Source organism: Pseudophryne corroboree, chromosome 3, assembly GCF_028390025.1.
Source record: "Pseudophryne corroboree isolate aPseCor3 chromosome 3, aPseCor3.hap2, whole genome shotgun sequence".
Taxonomy (NCBI): domain Eukaryota; kingdom Metazoa; phylum Chordata; class Amphibia; order Anura; family Myobatrachidae; genus Pseudophryne; species Pseudophryne corroboree.
Genome location: NC_086446.1, coordinates 360,883,098 through 360,892,657, shown reverse-complemented (window position 1 = coordinate 360,892,657; position 9,560 = coordinate 360,883,098). Strand labels below are relative to the sequence as shown.

Here is a 9,560-nt window from a genome sequence, read left to right as displayed (position 1 = left end):
CGTTTGCTAAATTCTACAAATTTGATACCCTGGCTGAGGAGGACCTGGAGTTCTCTCATTCGGTGCTGCAGAGTCATCCGCACTCTCCCGCCCGTTTGGGAGCTTTGGTATAATCCCCATGGTCCTTATGGAGTTCCCAGCATCCACTAGGACGTCAGAGAAAATAAGAATTTACTTACCGATAATTCTATTTCTCGTAGTCCGTAGTGGATGCTGGGCGCCCATCCCAAGTGCGGATTGTCTGCAATACTTGTACATAGTTATTGTTACAAAAATCGGGTTATTATTGTTGTGAGCCATCTTTTCAGAGGCTCCTCTGTTATCATGCTGTTAACTGGGTTCAGATCACAGGTTGTACGGTGTGATTGGTGTGGCTGGTATGAGTCTTACCCGGGATTCAAATCCTTCCTTATTGTGTACGCTCGTCCGGGCACAGTATCCTAACTGAGGCTTGGAGGAGGGTCATAGGGGGAGGAGCCAGTGCACACCAGGTAGTCCTAAAGCTTTACTTTTGTGCCCAGTCTCCTGCGGAGCCGCTATTCCCCATGGTCCTTACGGAGTTCCCAGCATCCACTACGGACTACGAGAAATAGAATTATCGGTAAGTAAATTCTTATTATTCTGAACACCTCACACCTCACAATATTATTTTTAGTCCTAAAATTTGCTCCGGGGTCGCTGGATGGCTAAGCTAAGCGACCCTAGTGGCCGACACAAACACGTGGCCCATCTAGGAGTGGCACTGCAGTGTCACGCAGGATGGCCCTTCAAAAAAATACTCCCCAAACAGCACATGACGCAAAGAAAAAAAGAGGCGCAATGAGGTAGCTGTGTGACTAAGCTAAGCGACCCTAGTGGCCGACACAAACACCTGGCCCATCCAGGAGTGGCACTGCAGTGTCACGCAGGATGGCCCTTCAAAAAAATACTCCACAAACAGCACATGACGCAAAGAAAAATGAAAGAAAAAAGAGGTGCAAGATGGAATTGTCCTTGGGCCCTCCCACCCACCCTTATGTTGTAAAAACAGGACATGCACACTTTAAGGAACCCATCATTTCAGCGACAGGGTCTGCCACACGACTGTGACTGAAATGACTGGTTGGTTTGGGCCCCCACCAAAAAAGAAGCAATCAATCTCTCCTTGCACAAACTGGCTCTACGGAGGCAAGATGTCCACCTCATCATCATCGTCCGATTCATCACCCCTTTCACTGTGTACATCCCCCTCCTCACAGATTATTAATTCGTCCCCACTGGAATTCACCATCTCAGGTCCCCGTGTACTTTCTGGAGGCAATTGCTGCTGGTGAATGTCTCCATGGAGGAATTGATTATAATTCATTTTAATGAACATCATCTTCTCCACATTTTCTGGAAGTAACCTCGTACGCCGATTGCTGACAAGGTGAGCGGCGGCACTAAACACTCTTTCAGAGTACACACTGGAGGGAGGGCAACTTAGGTAGAATAAAGCCAGTTTGTGCAAGGGCCTCCAAATTGCCTCTTTTTCCTGCCAGTATACGTACGGACTGTCTGACGTGCCTACTTGGATGCGGTCACTCATATAATCCTCCACCATTCTTTCAATGGTGAGAGAATCATATGCAGTGACAGTAGACGACTTGTCAGTAATCGTTGGCAGGTCCTTCAGTCCGGACCAGATGTCAGCATCAGCAGTCGCTCCAGACTGCCCTGCATCACCGCCAGCGGGTGGGCTCGGAATTCGTAGATGGATGGATAGTATAGTATTATATTACTTATGGACGACGAGTGACGACACAGAGGTAGGTACAGCCGTGGCCTACCGTACTGCTGCTTATATATATAATATACTGTATAACGGACCTGGTGGACACTGTCAGCAGACTGCTAAACTAGTATGAAGAAAAAAACAACAACACAGGTATACAATGTAGATGGGTGGCTAGTATAGTATTATATTACTTATGGACGACGAGTGCACTGACGACACAGAGGTAGGTACAGCCGTGGCCTACCATACTGCTGCTTATATATATAATATACTGTATAACGGACCTGGTTGACACTGTCAGCAGACTGCTAAACTAGTATGAAGAAAAAAAAAACACCACAGGTATACAATGTAGATGGATGGCTAGTATAGTATTATATTACTTATGGACGACGAGTGACTGACGACACAGAGGTAGGTACAGCCGTGGCCTACCGTACTGCTGCTTATATATATAATATACTGTATAACAGACCTGGTGGACACTGTCAGCAGACTGCTAAACTAGTATGAAGGAAAAAAAACAACACAGGTATACAATGTAGATGGATGGATAGTATAGTATTATATTACTTATGGACGACGAGTGACTGACGACACAGAGGTAGGTACAGCCGTGGCCTACCGTACTGCTGCTTATATATATAATATACTGTATAACGGACCTGGTGGACACTGTCAGCAGACTGCTAAACTAGTATGAAGAAAAAAACAACAACACAGGTATACAATGTAGATGGATGGATAGTATAGTATTATATTACTTATGGACGACGAGTGACTGACGACACAGAGGTAGGTACAGCCGTGGCCTACCGTACTGCTGCTTATATATATAAAATACTGTATAACGGACCTGGTGGACACTGTCAGCAGACTGCTAAACTAGTATGAAGAAAAACAACAACAACACAGGTATACAATGTAGAATGATGGATAGTATAGTATTATATTACTTATGGACGACGAGTGATGACACAGAGGTAGGTACAGCCGTGGCCTACCGTACTGCTGCTTATATATATAATATACTGTATAACGGACCTGGTGGACAGTGTCAGCAGACTGCTAAACTAGTATGAAGAAAAAAACAACAACACAGGTATACAATGTAGATGGATGGATAGTATAGTATTATATTACTTATGGACGACGAGTGCACTGACGACACAGAGGTAGGTACAGCCGTGGCCTACCGTACTGCTGCTTATATATATAATATACTGTATAACGGACCTGATGGACACTGTCAGCAGACTGCTAAACTAGTATGAAGAAAAAAAACCAACACAGGTATACAATGTAGATGGATGGATAGTATAGTATTATATTACTTATGGACGACGAGTGCACTGACGACACAGAGGTAGGTACAGCCGTGGCCTACCGTACTGCTGCTTATATATATAATATACTGTATAACGGACCTGGTGGACACTGTCAGCAGACTGCTAAACTAGTATGAAGAAAAAACAAAAAAACACAGGAGTGTTTTTCAGGCAGACAAACGTATACTGGACTGGTGGTCACTGTCAGCAAAACTGTGCACTGTACTCCTGCTATAACTGCTCCCCAGTCCCCACAATTAGGCAGTGTGAGCAGAGCAGTGCACTCAGCACAGATATATCATGCAGCAGTGCAGCACACTGAGTGAGCACAGATATGGTGGAGCGGTTTTTTTTCAGGCAGAGAAACAAACAAAGGATTAAACTCACTGGTGGTATAATCAAAACCCTGCACTGTACTCCCTAACAGCTGCTCCCCGTCCCCAATCCTCCCCACAATTATAAGTAAGTCACTCAGTCTTTATACTCAGTCTTTTTCTACTATAACGGAGAGAACGCCAGCCACGTCCTCTCCCTATCAATCTCAATGCACGTGTGAAAATGGCGGCGACGCGCGGCTCCTTATATAGAATCCGAATCTCACGAGAATCCGACAGCGGGATGATGACGTTCGGGCGCGCTCGGGTTAACCGAGCAAGGCGGGAGGATCCGAGTTGCTCAGACCCGTGTAAAAAAAATGTGAAGTTCGGGCGGGTCGGATTCCGAGGATCCGAACCCGCTCATCACTAATTGAGCAGCTTACCATTTTGTGCATTGTATTTAGAGAGGCATTGATGGGTCAGCATTAGGAGGGATTGCTGACTCCAGAGTGTCATAGGAGAAGCTAGGGGTATCTCCAGGTAAGCTGGCTCTCAGATGCTGTAGGAGCCATTACCATGTGGCCTTACACTGGGAATTTAACCCAGACATATTTGTAACTATTTATGGGGTGGGTGTGGGGTGCGGTGGCCCCTGTGTCGGTATGGCTGGGCTGCTTCAGGTCGGCACACCCTAACACTTTATTAACACTTATAATTTTCCCTATCACTTTGTATATATTTTTGTATTATTTTAATCCCACCACTTACAAAGCACTTCTGTGCTTCTTATTAACCCTTATTAATTCTCACCTGTGTGCTGACCTGGGGTAGCCGACCTGTGCCGACATTATGGGGTCCTGCACCCCGGACCCATACCTAGTATTAGGGACCCCCAGTGACGGAGAAGCCTTGTCGATCGGCCTGGGGGCTTAACCCTATATCTGCAGATATATGCAACTAAGATCTCCGTATTATCTGACTATTATGTAGTAATATTTTTCACTCGGTGTGCATTAGGGAACACATTGTTTTTTTTTATACACATAATGACACACATAATTTCCCTTACACATATGCCGCACATTATTAGTGCCCTTATACACATAATGACACATATAGTTCCTGGCGTGAGTCAACTGGCAGCTCTGCTAACGTCGGGTGCCTAAATTTTGTGAAAGTGCATCTTATTTGCATTGCTATGTGGCTAGGATGCACTAGCAGCTTCTGCTGATTAAAATGATATGCGGCATGCCTATATACTGTGTGCGACTGTGGCTGTATATGCATATGAAATGCTACACACAGAATATAGGCATGCCGCATATCATTTTAATCAGCAGAAGCTGCTTGTGCCCCTAGGCATACCAGATGCCCTAGGCAATTGCCTAGTTTGCCTATGCCTAGGGCCGGCTCAGAGGGCCACTATCGGGTTAGGGAGGCCTGGGCCCGGACAGAGAGAGGGCACGCTCCTGGCTCCTACCACTCAGCTGTATGAGGGGCTTATTTGACCGCTATCACCATCCTGGTTACAATTATGCTGCATTCCTCTTAAATGTAGTGTTGTGTAAATATATATGTGTGACAATGTCACCCACACAGTATGTCACTCTTCCGGGATATACAGACAGAGCTGCTGTCATGTTGGTACAGAGCCCACAGTGTTCGAGGCAGCTCCACACTGCTAGTAACCACTGGGCATTAGGACCCACCTTCTCTCAATAGATGTGCAACCTCCAACATGCATGGTTCCGTCTTCTTATGAAGACTCATATGAAAGTAGAAGTGATGGGCTCCCTTTCTGAGTCTCCCCACCACATAAAGCTTTACATTTTCAGCTCTGCCGTTGATTCACCCCACTTCTCCTCTTTCTCCCTCTCCTCCCCTCTGCTCTTACTGCTAGGCAGAGTGTGGACTCTATGCAGCTGTAAATGGACCACAGAAATGTGAGATCAGGCAACAGTTGTGGTGCACAGGGGTACTCAAAGGTTCCCCATGTGTGCCATTACCCTTAATTTCTATATAGACTTTTCCCACTGTCCTCTTTACTATTCCAGACTTTGCCCCCTTCATTTTTCCTCTGCCTCCTCCCCATATCATTTCCACTCATGAGTGTCCCTGCCCCCTCACCCCAAGTGAAAAAAGATTGCTCATTTTAATTTTTAAATGTTTCAAAACATTTTTAAAAAATCATTTTGGAGGAAGTTTATCAAAAATTGGAGAGCGTATCCTCCTTACGTTCACACTCGTGGTTTCACCTGAACCCACGGCAATGACTAGTTTTCAATTTCATTGCGGGTAACTCCTGGCATTCTTTTGAAGTTTTAAGCGACAAATATGGAATCTCCCGCCCTGTGCTTTACGAGTACTTGCAACTTCGCTCCTTTCTAAATTCCTTACCAAAAGCTACGGTCATTCGCCAACTTACCCCTTTTGAAAGACTGTATTTACTCCCCTATGCGACAAGGTATTATCTCCGTAAGTTATGGTCTCCTATGCTCCTTAAAGTCAGCTGACATCCTTCCACATGAAAGTAAATGGGAACAAGATCTGGGTCCTCCACCTTGGGAGGATTCATGGGAAATCGTAAGACAAAATGTGGCTCAGTTCTTTATTTCTTCTCTAATTAAAGATAATTCTTATAAAGTCTATACCAGATGATATTTAGTTCCGACGAAACTGCACAGGATTTTCCCTGGGTCTTCCCCATTATGTTGGAGAGAGTGTGGTCAAGTTGGAGATTTTAAACACATTTGGTGGTTCTGCCCCAATATTCGTCCTTTCTGGGATCAAATTGGAACCGTTAGTGGGTCCATCCTTTCTTCCCAGGTGGTCTTGGGTCCCTGGATGGCTTTGTAATATTGCTAATAAGCTCGTTCTCCAAGTTCTCCATGCTGCCAGATGTGCGATAGCTAAATGTTGGAAAAAGTCCTTGTCTCCCCCCCTCAGTATGGTACTGTCTAAAAAATATGGTATATTTCCACGATGGAGAAACTTACTGCCTCCTTATGTGATAGGTCTGTTAAATATGTCAGAATTTGGGAACCTTGGTTCTCATACTCTAAAACCTGTATTTTACGAATATGATATCTCACTTTGGAATTATATCACCTTTACTTGAAAGTGTTGTATTTCTGTTTGTATGTTTATATGCAATGAATGTTTTTATTTTCCTCATTTTACGAATCTATTTCTGGAACTTTTCATGGTGGTCTCCCTCCCCCCTCTTTCTTTTCTCTCCCTCCTCTTCTTTCTTTTTCTCTATCCTATTTTCTTTTCTATACAGGTTTACCTGTCGGTATATTTTACTGTCCTTGTTATATTTGGTTCTACAAAAAGTTAATGTCAAAAGGTGTGCAGTTGATATGCCTTTTTTTTGTGATATCCCATGTGATATCCTGAACGTCAATTTGAAATGCTCTGTATCGTCAACATTTTTTTGTCTGTATTGGCTCTTACAACATTTTTCCAATAAAAATATTTCTTGAAAGAAAAAAAATTAAATTAGAGAGAGTACCAGCCATTCAGCTCCTAACTGCCATGTTACATGCTGTGTTTGAAAAATCACAGTTAGGGGATGATTAGTTTGTACTTTATCACTCTCCACTTTATCGCTCTACAAGCTTTGATAAATGTGCCCCTTAATTGTGGATTGTTTATTTGATTTGTATGTGTAGGGCCTTAGTCAGGTTTGATCGCTTTTGCCCTGTGCTGGGTGGCCCCCAGCATGTGATCGTATACAGTTACAGTTTTGCTAAATTAGTAAAACTGAAGCTGAATAAGGTCCATAATTTCCATTCATCCTTGATGGCCTCTCCCTTTTGGCGCTTCCACTCCTACTTATGTACATCAGAGGATTCTGGCAATTTTTTGGATCTCAATTTGAATGACTATCATGATGATAATATAGACCATTGGGAAGATCCAGTACTCTTCTGTGAGGCACCAAAGGAGATGATACAGGGTCACATAATTCCTATGGGCCTGATTCATGTTTGTAACTAAAGCAACAAAGCAAACAACTGGACAAAACCATGTTGTACTGAACGTGGGGCATATGAAACATGCAGAGAGATTTAGATTTGGGTAGGGTGTGTTCATCAGAAGAAAGAGAAAAGCATTAGCAAAGTGCTCTTGAGTCAGAAAGGGAAATAGACATTGCCATCTGCTGGACAGTATAGAGATAACACCAGCAAGCATATGGCAAGTTACAAGTACTACTGTTTATTTAGTGGTTTACTTTAGGGTGAGTGAAATATCCTCAAAAATTTTGAGATATGTGTGAGGCTGTTAGTTTATTAAACTGTCTATACTGAATGATTGTTCACAATGAACTCTCCTTGTTCTTTACAAAAATAGGTACACCAGTAGAAATTTAAGGGTCTATTCTTTATCCTTAGAAGTAGGTGAATATATAAATGATCACCTTTTTTTGTAAAACTTGAGCCTTGTTCCCATTCATTAAACAGTTAACGCAAATCTTGTGCTTACCTGCAATCTCTGATATGTGGACCTCCTTATTTGTGTATTCACCAAACTCCAAAAATACATCAGTTTCGGATTTTGGGTGGTCATTCCAAGTTGTTCGCTCGCTAGCAGTTTTTAGCAGCCGTGCAAATGCTATGCCGCCTCCCACTGGGAGTGTATTTTAGCTTAGCAGAAGTGCGAACCAAAGGATCGCAGAGTAGCGGCAACATATTTTTGTGCAGTTTTAGAGTAGGTCAATACCTACTCAACGCTTGCGATGATTTCAGAATGTTCAGTTCCTGTTTTGACGTCACAACACGCCCTGCATTTGCCCAGCCACACCTGCGTTTTTCCTGGCACGCCTGCATTTTTTCAAACACTCCCTGAAAACGGTCAGTTGACACCCAGAAACGCCCACTTCATGTCAATAACTCTGCGGCCAGCAGTGCAACTGAAAAGCTTCGCTAGACCTTGTGTGAAACTACATCGTTCGTTGTAACAGTACATTGAGTGTGCGCATTTCGCCGCATACGCATGCGCAGAAGAGCCGTTTTTTTGCCTCATCGCTGCACAGCGAACGAATGCAGCTAGCGAACAACTCGGAATGACCACCTTAATTGCAAGATCGTATACCATTTGCAGATGCCCTGCTCCTTTGTATGGGAAGGAGTCCCAGGTTGCAAAGAGGAATCCAATCAGATACCTCCACCCCTGCTCGGATCCCTTTGTCGGCTGTAATTTTGCATATACGCACTAACACTGCTGTGTCAGACTTGGCAGTGTTCATTTTCACTGCTACAGAAGTAGAAAGATTTTGGGGACAACAGATTTTTGCATCAGTTGTCACTGCCTCGGAGAAATGTTGAATTGCTCCACTGATTTTGTATCCACTACTGCTAATCGCAGTAAGTTAGATACTTCACTATCAGGCACAACCGATAATGAATAGGCCCCGGAGAGATATAATTAACCCCTTTGTTGCAGATGACGAGTTGGACTTGTCATTTGTACCACTAAGCATCTGCATTATGTATATATAATTTAGACTTTAAGTCTATTATTCATTATTTATTACCAGTAATTTATATAGCGCACACAATTTGCATCTCCTCCTGAATCGTTGATGAGAGTTCACGAATGTGGAAAAAATTGCAAGGGAAGATATTGCAACAACATAGATAGTAAAATAGTAGGATGGATCTGCTGTTGGTGTTAGACAGCTAAACCTGTCAGTTGAGGAACTGCACCATCAACAATTCAGGAGGAGATGAAAATTTAACTTACTACCAAACCACACTTAAATTGCCCAATCCCGTCTGATCTTGGAAGCGATAAAGTGTTGGGCTGGGCAAGTATCAGGAGGGGGACCACCTGAGAATACCCTGTGTAGTAAGTTCTGGATCATAATCCAGTCTAACGCTGAAAGCAGATTCACATCTTTTAATTTCTGCTATCTCTAATCCGTCTCTTTTGATAATACATTGGCCCATTTTCTCCATACTTCAAGATCTCAATTCTTTTGATTGATATACCAATTTGGGCGAAAACTAACGTGGGGGCAATTCCACTGCTATTGAGAAATCAATATAGAAATCTGCTATAATATTATTGGGTCAATAGAGGGCGCCTTATACCTAGTCCGTTTCCGAACTATAGAACCATTGCTGCTGCAAATAAGGCATATAGCCAATAAAC

The 9,560-nt window shown here is 43.4% G+C and overlaps 1 pseudogene; it reads left to right on the top strand.

Annotated features, from left to right (window-relative positions):
- Nucleotides 1-9,143: 9,143 nt before the first annotated feature.
- Nucleotides 9,144-9,261, top strand: LOC134897462 (5S ribosomal RNA; annotated as a pseudogene).
- Nucleotides 9,262-9,560: the final 299 nt, after the last annotated feature.